This window comes from Gymnodraco acuticeps, unplaced genomic scaffold, assembly GCF_902827175.1.
Source record: "Gymnodraco acuticeps unplaced genomic scaffold, fGymAcu1.1, whole genome shotgun sequence".
Classification (NCBI taxonomy): domain Eukaryota; kingdom Metazoa; phylum Chordata; class Actinopteri; order Perciformes; family Bathydraconidae; genus Gymnodraco; species Gymnodraco acuticeps.
Window position 1 is genome coordinate 1,873,904 of NW_022990235.1, and position 6,326 is coordinate 1,880,229.

The 6,326-nt window shown below is 37.6% G+C and overlaps 1 non-coding gene across 1 annotated transcript; it reads right to left on the bottom strand.

The window, feature by feature from the left end:
* Window positions 1–812: 812 nt before the first annotated feature.
* On the bottom strand, window positions 813–884 carry trnaa-ugc. The gene has a single exon. It is a non-coding gene; the product is annotated as a tRNA-Ala (tRNA).
* Between the last annotated feature and the right edge of the window lie 5,442 nt (window positions 885–6,326).

Genomic DNA, 6,326 nt, shown 5'->3' on the forward strand with positions numbered 1-6,326 from the left:
GTCGCTCTTGGAAAATAGATTATAATCTCAATGAGTCTTTTACCTGGTTAAATAAAGGATATATATAAAGGAAGAATTATTGTTTGACAAAAGGTATATAAAAATATGTTTGAAAATATGTATATACCTATATACAGTGGGGCAAAAAAGTATTTAGTCAGCCACCAATTGTGCAAGTTCTCCCACTTAAAAAGATGAGAGAGGCCTGTCATTTTCATCCTAGGTATACCTCAACTATGAGAGACAAAATGAGAAAATAAATCCAGAAAATCACATTGTCTGATTCAAATGGAGTGAAATTATAAAAAAAGAAGTTACAAGGCACTTAATGATCTCATACATGCAAGTGAAACACACACAGATTACATGTATAATAGGGCATTAATAAGTGTTTTATAATGACTAATAAAGAGCCAATATACTGCTAATATGCATGTTAATTAAGAACCAGTTGATGGTAAATGTGTGTACCATAATATGAAGTTGTTTATTCTGTATTTGACATAATTGTTTCAATAAAAAATTAAAATAATAACTCAATATATTGAGATAGCTAAGTCAATATATTGAGATAGCTAAGTCAATATATTGAGATAGCTAAGTTAATATATTGAGACAGCTATCTCAATATATTGACTTAGCTATCTCAATATATTGATTTACAGGATTATTTTTATTTTTTTCCTGTGGCGCAAACAGGTTTCCATAGTTATCACTGTCACAGGTCTGTGGTGATAATGATTTGTTCTGCATTTGGGACTTGTACCGGTTCCCAAACCAAATCCCATCGGATTGAACCACTTCAAAATGAGTGGAGATGCCGGGGATTGAACCCGGGGCCTCATACATGCAAAGCATGCGCTCTACCACTGAGCTACATCCCCAGTTGAAACCAACAAGAACGTTACAGAATTCACCACGTATTTACTCAAATATTAGACGTTAATATTAGACAAACATATATTTTAGCTTTGAAAGTCAAGTCCAAGTCAAAGTCAACTTACCTCACCTCCGCTCAGACATTTTACGCACCATACGCACACCTGTAACTAGGTCAACAAGAGCTGCAACAAGAGGAGATTGCGTTGTTCCATTAAGGAAGAGTTCATTCAGCCAATCTTCATTTTCTTTTAAAGCTGCACAACAGTGGAACTCAATCCCAGTAACGATTAGAGAACAAAACACCTGCAGTTTATTCAAATCTGATTTAAAAACATGCTTAGTGGAAAATCAGCTCTGTCAACACTGACACAATCTGCACTTTACAACGCTCTGTTTGTACACATGTGCCTTGACCTGTTGCTATCTGTCTGCTTTGTGAATAGGTATTTTTGTTTAGTTTTTATGTTTTTATATATGCTTTGATCATAATACAAGCATCTATGTTGAATGTTGTTTAACTGATTGTGTTTACCTGTCATTGGAAGTGACATATATTTTTTAGGATGACTTTCAACATCTGTCCAGGGACTGCAGATGAAAAAAAGCCTCTTGGCTAACTCTGGCACATTTACAGAAATGTTAATCAATGTGCACTGTCCCTGTCATATAAACAAAAATAAATTAAAAAAACCAAAAAACTTTATTGTTAATCTTTCAGTTTGTGTGTAGGCTACAGACAGATAGATCAAAATACAGTTTCCCACAATCCTGAATACAATAACAAAGGTGTAAGGGAAACTTCTGCAGCAATGGAGAGTCAGGACTCAGAGAGACACGAGGAGAGTTGGAGCTTTGATGTCAAACACTGATGTTTATTTACAAGTATTGGCCGGAGAAATTCACATCACAAGTCACGGAGCAGCCAGAGGTTCTGACTGCCCGGGTGGGTTGCCACATCAATTCAGCCTACCCTCTCTCTCGAATAGACCTTTTAACTAGTTTACAGAGAGTTAATCCATATATTGGGGAATGGTGTGTAAACACTGGGAACACTGGAGATATCCCCGACATCTGGACTAAATTAGCACATTCCTTACGGGAGATAACAGACTCGGGGTTGGTCGTAAACGTCCCCACACAGAAAAGGTTAAATATTTTAGGAGTAAGGAAGAATTATTCTTTGACAGATTCACTCTTTTTATCATTTATGATAACCTTAAAACATTAGTCTAATAATAATTTGGTCAATACTTAACTCAATAGGCGCCTTCAGATTTGAGTGTGGTCTCACCGTACATCAATTCAATCACAAAGTAGATTAAGATCGAAACATTCAACCACAATGATTGATATAGACAACCATACTAGAAAAATCATCTCTCATCAATGTTTGGACCATCTTTTGTCAAAAGCACAATAATGAACACACATAAAACACAGATGCATAATAGCAAAAACATCTATTTTAAAATAATTAAAAATTAACATTTAACCATTAGTTAATCTCACTTATCAAACTATAAAATCAAAACCAGCTTGCAGTTTAAAGATTTACTTCAAGGCAATCACTAGTCAAAAGCGTGTTTAAACTCAAGATCATATGAGATCCAGCTAAGGTATACAATTCACAGTTGTGATTTGATCAATCTGTAATCTGCAAAATTGCAGTGTCTTCAATTTTAGGATTACTTAACGTTTACTTCATTACATATTAAATCGAAAGACTATGGCATGATAACATAATTACATTACTTCAACTATCAATCATTATGTCATTTCAAAATCTGAAGGGAAGATCAAACAATTCTCAAAATGTTTAACAATCTGAAAAGGAAACGCAAATATTCAAAGACTTTGGAAAAACCTGGAAAGGAAGGATTAAACATTCTTAAAACTTGAAACATAATTTTAGGTCTGTCTGTGCATGGGTAATACATTGAAGAGTAGTGTTGTTAAGCCTGATTGCTGGACAATTAAGGATATTAACATGATCTCTTATAATATTAGAAATATCTTATTATTCAATACCTTATAATCGGAAAATATCAATTAATTTATTTTGTTTAGTGTGAAAGTGCAATCTGATCTGACAAAATATATTTATCACCACTATTTAACACATGTCTGTTCACTGGAAATATAAAAAACAATAATTAATTGTACATCTGTAAACATCTGGTCATTCAATTCAAATGTTATCTTTGTACGAGAGCTGGAAGAACAGGTCCTCCTGACTCGTTCTCCTCCTCTTTTTATGACACAGAATGTCTGGTGTGTAAAGGCATCCTGTTACTGTAGATTAGCACTGAGGTGCTGATTGGATCAAACTCTTCTTCATCAGAGCGCCATATTTCAACCCCCCCCCAATTGCTCTGCTTTTGTGTGGCTCATTCAGTGAGCCCTGTATGATCCCCCAGTGAAACGGAGGCTCATCTGCCTGCATTCCTTCTGCTATCTGCTTGAGAGCAGTGCAACTGCGTATTCCAAATGGCACATCCAGGTGTCCCCCTGTGATAGGAGAGGTTAGGAAGACATAAAACTCCTCCAAGAAACAAGGAACCTTGTATTATAGAAGCCTCTGAAGCCCTCGCTCGTCCTGCAGGGTTGTCTGCTTGAGCCCACCGAGCAGAATGGTGACAAGAAGAACCCCCTCTAAGCAGAAAGGTGAAGTGAAGCATCCCATCTCATCAGAAAGTTGAAGTGTAGAATCCTCTCATCTCGAACGACCTCGTGCTTCCTTGCCCGTGGCTGGGGTTGCCATCTGCAGCCGGAAAGTGTGACCCTCTCTCTCTGACCCTTGGCCTTCAGAGCTATCCTAGTTATTGGGTTAACACTTGATAGGGATGTTTTCCTGAGTGAAGACAACTCAAGCTAATGGATTAGCACATTATCATTTAATTACAAAAATAGGATAGGCCCCTCAGAATTATTTGGGAGCGTTCCTGACACATGCACATGCATAAATGTAAGGTTTGTGTTAGTCATTTAACATGCAAGAATCATATACTCATCAGTCCAAAGCAGATAAATGTTATTGTAAGTTAAAGGCGAGCTTGTCCCTATGGATATAACCTCTTCTCAATGATTCTAAATGTTATATTAATTCATCATTTACCGTTTAATAAAATATTAGTTTATCAGAAATACATTTTCTCTTCCATAAAACATAGGTTTGAGAAATAAATGTTCCAATATAAAATAAATTACTCAATATAATTGACTCTGCCCTCCCTTTTCTTACATATGTCACAGAAATAATAACTCAGGAGTCCATTTAAGCATGGTATAGTTTATAATCTATTAATCGAGAAGACTCAGTATCACCTGTGTGCAGTTTACAAAAAACAATTGTGAGAAACATATATTATGCAGGAAATGTATACCTTTGTTGAAAAACAAAGCACATCTGATTTGGGAGGAAAAGCTCCATCTCCTTAACATCCGAGTTACTACTGATGGCATAGCATGAATGGAATTGGGTGTCTGAGGGTGTCACTACTGAGAAATGTCAAACAAATTCAAAACCTTACATTTTAAAACAGGTTTGCAGTCCTCCACTTAAGGTGACGTTATCATTGGAAACAATAAAAGCTAATTGTTTTGATGTAGAATCTATAAATTGAATCGTTAGAGCAGAACAGAATGGTTGTATTGTAGCCTGAGTCCCGTGCCGCCTCTAGTTTTACCAGGTGGAAACATTGTCCATATAATGTGAATACATGTAGAGCTAGACATTAAGAGGCCCCTGACATTAGGCCTATTTCAACTTACAGGCATCCTCTGCATAGCAGTATGAATAACCTTAAAAAAACAAACAACCCACTCTGTGGTAACGAGAGTCATGTATCTGAACCAAATGCCCTAAGTGAAGCTGTTAGTCTCATCCGACTGACCCAAGGGTTGGTGCTGGTGTGACAGGGAGGCTTCCAAGTGTTCAAAGCAGAGGTCAAGCTTTCAGTTCATGGCTCGGTGGGGGGAGCAGACCCATGTGAGACAGTATCAACGGCTGTAATGTTCAGTTTGAGGAGTGTCTTTCTCTCTGGGAGCAGGAAATGGTGTCCATTCTCGGATCAGACCATAAATGTCATGTAGAGCAGCCATAGCATCTCTGTGACTGCATTCAGCCGGACTGTAGCAGGGCAGAACTGGATGACTTTTAGTGAAGCCGTCCAAGGCCATAGACAAAATGGAACCACGTACTAACAAAAGGGACACAAGGTCAACAATGTCTCTCTTTACCTTTGGCCTGATTGTCAAACAAATTAGTGGGAAAAATGTGGAACACTAATCCATCATCATGTGAAATTTTGAGTTAATTTAAATAATTATTTATGGGTTGAAGTCAAATTAACATTAACATTAGAACTAAAGTCAGTCAAAATTGGACTTGCACGGATCAGAATCTAATCAATGCACCATTTCCGCAGCTCTGTAATGAAAAGGACAACAAGATTAGGTACATTACAGGAGCGTTAAAACTCCCAAACATGCACACGTATCTTATTCTAGTAGAGATTAGAGGACAAGGTCTAAAGTTGTCAACGAAATTATCAAGTCAAAGTTGTATTTATTTTATCTTATGTACCACATTTAATTTAATAAATCTTGAATTACCAATAACTCTAAAGAAGGCAACAATTGACAATGTGGATAAGGTGAATACTCATCCAAAGTGTGTGTGTGTGTGTGTGTGTGTGTGTGTGTGTGTGTGTGTGTGTGTGTGGGTGTGTGTGTGTGTGTGTGTGTGTGTGTGTGTTGTAGTGAAATATTTGTATTTATTCATGTTAGCAAACTATGGATAATCTTAAAATGGGAATAATTTGGGTAAAACTGTGAGCTGGATTTGGGGCCTGTTGACATGTGTTTTTGAGGACAAAGGAAGATGGGGGAAGGTGAGAGCATGTCTTGAGTTGCATTCAACTTAGATCTAGCTACAGTGATTGGGGAAACCTAAGGTCTAAGGTGTTAGGGATATTTGGGGCTGCCAATCAAGGAGGTCCAAATGGGAGGATCTGATAACTCCTCCCATTGTCAAAGAGTATAAACACAGACACACACGCGGTGTTCAGCCTCTTTCCTCTGGCTGGCTCACGTGCAGGTAAATTTGGGATCCCAAAGATTAACTGTATTGAATTTGTACTGTATTGATTGTATTGCATTGTCATATTACCATTAAAGTAACGGTTACTTGGTAGCTCTGGATTCCTTCCTGTATTAACCAGCTTGATAGGGACGCGCGGAGATTTGAAAAGCGGACCAGATATCCCTTTGAATCTCTAACAAATGGTGACCCTCGACGTGCCAGATATAACGAAGCTGAGGAAGAATCCAGACGACCAGAATGGGTCGGGAATAAACGCTTTCAAACATCTCAGACAATCGGCAGGTTGGTACGCAGACGCCTGTTATGAAATTCGACTGTCTGTAATTGGATACGCTAAAAC